The sequence below is a fragment of the Eucalyptus grandis genome, chromosome 6, assembly GCF_016545825.1.
Source record: "Eucalyptus grandis isolate ANBG69807.140 chromosome 6, ASM1654582v1, whole genome shotgun sequence".
NCBI lineage: Eukaryota > Viridiplantae > Streptophyta > Magnoliopsida > Myrtales > Myrtaceae > Eucalyptus > Eucalyptus grandis.
This window is the reverse complement of record NC_052617.1, coordinates 21,217,148-21,222,874: the sequence shown is the minus strand read 5'-3', so window position 1 is coordinate 21,222,874 and position 5,727 is coordinate 21,217,148. Positions and strand designations below refer to the sequence as shown.

Genomic DNA, 5,727 nt, shown 5'->3' with positions numbered 1-5,727 from the left:
CCTATTAATTGACCAAATAAATGACTTTCGTTTTTTTTTTTTATTAAATGACTTAATAATTCTTATTAAGAAAAAAAAAATAATGATAGGTTAACAAACTTTAGAGCTTCAAGGAATGGGCGGTGCAGAATAATTATGACTCAATCCAAATATTTTCTAGTGGATGTGCGGCCCCTCATGATAATGTTTAGAGTGGTTGTCATCCCTTTAACTTGTCAAAAAGAAGAAAAAAAAAAGAATATTGCAGCTCACAAACCTGTTGTCTCTCCATGCATGTGCATGTGTGTGGGACTGAATAGAAAGATGTAGGGAAAATATATATTTTGCATTCCAATTCTCACATGATTGACGATTTCATACAACATAATAATTTGGAATAATTCGTTGTGCCGGAATGCATTGGATTGTGCGTCACATCGCAATATTCAGATGTCGCCATATAATAATACTGCATATTGTCTACATAGGCTTAATTATAGAGATGGATGTACAAAAGGAGAGCAAATAATTATTCATCAACCTTTCCTCCTATCTCCCGTTTCCATCATGATATTGAGTTCCTCTACTCATCATGGCCACAAACTCCTCGTAGTTGATATTCCCATCCTGCATCACACAGGTGGGATCATAATGAACTTGAGTCAGTTGGGGGATATAAGGATCGAGAAATCAAAGTAAAAACTCAAGGAAAGATTTGATACTTTGTCTGTGTCGACATCCTCGATGATCTCGTCTATGGTGGCATCGTCCCCCAATCCGTATTGTGCCATAGCTTGTCTCAGCTCGTCTCTCGTGATGATCCTACAGAAGGTTAAGCAAGCCGAAATGCAAGTAAAAAATTCAAGCAAAATACAAAAGCTTTGGACCCTAACAACACCGAGCATGATATGTTCTTGATTTCACAGGTTTTGGAGTTCTGAGATACAGTGGCCCCTCAATTGTGTTTGCAGACCTTAATCTCTCTTCGAACAGCAGTCGTGAAATGTGCTCCGAATAAGGTAACTCACATTATTCATGAGGCATAGCACATTGGAGCCTAGCAGAATCAAGGTGAAAGCAGCACTAACCCGTTGTTGTCTTTATCGAAGTATTGGAAAGCCTTGATCAGATCTTCTTCCTTCTCAAACCTGTGGCGGTTAATCGTGGCAGTGATGAATTCGGTGTAATCGATGGTCCCACTCTTATCGACATCGGCCTGTTAAAAGAAATTCATTTTCGGAGTGACTTCCCAAAGAGAAAAGCTCCTCAACTGTACCTGGTTGTTCCACAGAGAAGAAGTGAAAGAGAGTTCAAATGATTGATTGTGCTTACAGCATCCATTAGCTGCCTTACTTCTGGTTCAGAGAGCTTTGATCCCAACCTAGACAATCCCGATTTAAATTCTTCAAATGTGATCCTACCACTGTTGTCGGTGTCCATGTTGCTGAACATTTGTCTCAAGCCCTTGATTTCTTCTTCCGTGAGGTTTTGCGCAATTACCTTCACTCAATAACAATTTCAGTAAGGAAAGTGAAACTTTGAAGCAGCTCTTCCACTGCACCTCATGAACATAGAATATCATCCTTTGTCGCCAAAAGCATAAAATAGAGACTACTGATGAGAGCTATGAAATCAAGTAAAACCGAGATGATGATTGTTCCAGAAGTGTTCAAAGCTAGACTGTCTAATCTATTTCTGGAACCTGATGTCCAATTATGCAAGGAAAGTATCCGTAGACTAGTAGAAAAACAGTACCTTCTGAGAAAGTTTCTTCAGCTTGTTCGACGCTCTAAATTGGTTCATCCTCCACAAGACAGCATTGTCCATAGGTTTATCAGATGCCACTCCATTTTCCCGGAGCCAAGGATGTTCTGTCCATACATTGTATGCAAACAATATGTCAGTGTTCTTTTAATGATTTTCAGGTTTGGTTCAGATTCGCCAATTAGATTATGATCTAATTCGTTATCCTGTTAATGCATAAATGTGGACTGACTTGATCAAAGTATGTCATTTCATGAACTCCCTAGGAATTGTTTGATTTTGATATGAAACCACAGAATTTCACTAGAAAAGGGAGCACTTACCGAGGGCATCCGTGGTGGTGATCCTTTCCTTAGGATCCCTCGTCAACATTTTTCTGATGAGATCCTTTGCTGAAGGGGAAATGGATGGCCAAGGAGGGTTTTGTAGATCTAGGTTGCCTACCAATATTTCTCCAAATATATCCTTCTCGTTCTCTGAGAGGGAGAAAATGTTACAGATTCACAGTAAAATCAGGAGATACTAGTCCATCAAGAGCTGATCATCGTGAAATTTGGATGATGTCCAATGGAACAAACAACGCCTGTTTTCTCGAAAATGTTCTACAAGGATGTGGAAAAGTACAATTGAATCCGGAAAACACCTAACAAGATAGTTAATAGTGAAAACTGTCGTACAAGCAAAGGCTTACCTGCCCAGAAGGGAGGTGAACCAGAAAGGAGGATGTATAAGATGACGCCTGCGCTCCAGACATCGATTTCCTTCCCATAATTTTCATTGAACACCTCCGGTGCAATATAGTATGCACTTCCCATAAATTCCCTATACACCTTCCCTGCCAATGATGGCTCAAATTACTCATTATGATTTACTAATTACATCTCTAGAAGATCAATTCACAAGGAAAATAAGCGAGTCAAACACCAAGCGGCTAGTCCTTTAAAGGTTGTACTAGAATAAGAGCAACATTACGCTGCGAAACTCCTTCCTCTTCCCCAATGCAGACATGATTTTAGAATGTGAAGATGCCACTCATGGTGGTACAAAACCTATGAGATGGACTGATGTAGTTACTTAAGCATCACCACGTGATGGACATGCAGCAAATCTTTGTAGAACCTAAAACTTGCACGGCAACTTTTGGAAAACTTCCTAGAACACAGAACCTTGCTGATTCCACAATTCCAGGCAACGCATCGTACGATAAGACAGAAACAGAAGCAGAATTTATGGTATAAAATGTACATAAATTTAACAAATATAGAAGTTACTCATTGAAAATAGACAAAATTTCCTACACAAATTAATCTACAGAGAGACATGGACACAAGTAAAATTCCATTAAACTTGTTTGTAAAGCACATCATTAGCATTAGAGCGTTTCGGAGAGAGAACGAGGAGTGAGAAGCAACTCTATCCCAGTAAAAAACAGGGAGGCAGAAAGGATTATGCTGCAGAACTCATGAACTTAGGAAGCAACGGGAGTTTTTTCTGATTCAAAGTAAAGATTACAATCTAACATGTAAGATTACATCAGATATAAAATTTCATTCACGGGATTTTTTTTTTTGGTAAAATTCATTTACGGGATTTTTCACATCTGTATATAATGAAAGAAAAGGATTTCGTAAAATAGCGCCCTTAAATGCTTGTTAAGTAACCAAACAACAAAAATCTAATTGCAGCTCCTAGGATCGATTTCTCTGCTGGTTCCGACTTCCAATTAGTTAGCCGACCAGTTTAAACCAGTTCCAAGTTTCATAAACGGAGAACAGAATTTGTGCTCTTTCGAAACAGATCTGGAACCTAACCGATGGGTTAAGTCGGGTTCGACAAAATTCCCACAAAATTCTCAGTTCTGTCCCTGATCGATTACCCAATCGTAAACCGTGAATAATCACGGTACTCTCCAACACCAACCTTGTAATGATCCCCCGGAGCCTGTTCTCCTGTCTGCACACTTACTGAACATCCGGGACCAGGTTATGGGGTCATAGAGCAAGCTTTACGCGCACTCAAATGAATGGGGTCCACTTTCGATCTTTGGATCATGCGAGTTACACTTGAATCATCGTAGGTCCACCTAGTGGGCTCTCCTAATCAAGAAAATTTTCATGGGGTCTGCCTCTCTTTTCTCCTAACTTTTATCGATTCAATTATTAACAACGGCTGACCCCCCGTTGACCTGTCCCTCTCATCCTGGACCCGCCCGTTGACCCGACCCGAAACATCATCATCACTCACCAGGAAAAAATGAAGAAAAAACTCCATATCCAAGGCATCATCAGCTTCCAATTTCGCAATCCGCACACGGATTCCCTCGTCATCCTCCTTTTCTGCAAATTCTAATTCGCAGACAGGACCCCGTGAAGAAAACGCAACCCCCGGATGCCCAAAAGGCAAGAATGCAGTCATTCTACCTCTCCTCGACATCATTTGCCTTTTACAACTCAAAAGGATTCCGGGAAAGACTCGTGGAGATTGGAGGCTTGAAGAAGACAAAAGATTAAAGCGTGTGGGGAACCGACGAAGAAAGCGGTTTCACGTGCTTTGGGGAACAAAGAGCAAGACAAGCATCGCCCGAACATCCCGTGCTGGATTACGAACAAGAAAGGGAGAAAGTTTCGAACACATGACTCCAACGTCGACGAGATGCAAACTTGGACGCCAATCTAATCTCACCCCCACCATAAACATAACGGCAAGCTAAGCATCAAGGACAGCAAGGACTTTCATGGCGCCTGTTCTTATACTTTTGTAGCCAACAAGATGATGGAAAGAACAAGATAGTTATTAGTTATGCCTTCCTTGTGCTGGCCTAGTTTCTTTTCTTTTCTTTTTTTTTCTAAATTACGACGAAGAAAGTTTACAGTAGGTGAGTAACTAGCCTCCAGACGTGGCTGGTGCGAATGGACTGATGGCTGGGATCGCGTTTCTAGCTATACAAGGAAAATTCTAATCCAAGCAACATCTAGCAAAACAACTGAACCAACCAACCTGGTTCGATGAAGACGGAGAGGCCAAAGTCAGTGATCTTGAGAGGGGCGTCTTCGCTGTTGTTGGCGAACAGGAAGTTCTCGGGCTTGATGTCGCGGTGCATCACCCCATGAAGTGGCACACGTGCACCACGTTCACTACCTGCCGCTCGATCTTCGCCGCCTCCTGTTCCGAGTACGACCCCTTGGCGATGATCCGGTCGAAGAGCTCGCCGCCAGAGCAAAGCTCCATGACCAGGTGGACGTACTCCGGGTCCTCGTACGCGCCCTTGAACTCCACGATGTTGGGCTGCCCGGACAGGTGCTCCATCATCAGGATCTCTCGCCGGACGTCCCCGATGTCTCTGTCGATTATCAGCTTGCGCTGCGAGATGGACTTGCACGCGTACTGGATGCCGGTCGAGCGCTCCGTGCAGAGGTAGGTAACCGCGAACTCGCCACGGCCGAGTTCGCGGTCCAGGTTATACAGGGCCTTTACGTCCGCGTAGGGCTTGCCGAGGACGCGGCCGATCTGGGAGGACGGCTGGCGCTGCTTGGTTTTTGAACGTGACCGTTTCGAGGGGTGACGAGGGAAAGACACCGAGGAAGAAGAGACGGGGATGTCCTGGGATCTGAAGCAGCAGAGTCCCATTGCTGGCGATCACAGAGAGAGAGAGAGAGAGAGAGAGAGAGATGACTGATGATGCTCTCGTTGCTCTGGTGTGTTCGGGAGATTATATGGGGGTGATGATGAAGTGAAGAGAAAGAAGGTCTTCTTTATAATCATTTATGATATTCTCTCTCTCTCTCTCTCTCTTTGAGGGGTAAGGGGTTATTCCTTCTCGATTGCCAACTTTAGCTTTCCGCTTTGGGTGCTTTGCGTTCTCACTTGGGCAGTCCATAGAATATTTGTAATTATTTCTACGTTTCCTTATTACAAACTCAAATTAAGAGGCAAAAAATCATGAGAGGACCCACATAATCAATTTTCTTGAATATAAAATAGAAA

The 5,727-nt window shown here is 42.8% G+C and overlaps 1 pseudogene; it reads right to left on the bottom strand.

Moving 5' to 3' along the window:
* Window positions 1-370: 370 nt before the first annotated feature.
* On the bottom strand, window positions 371-5,477 carry LOC120294918 (annotated as a pseudogene).
* Between the last annotated feature and the right edge of the window lie 250 nt (window positions 5,478-5,727).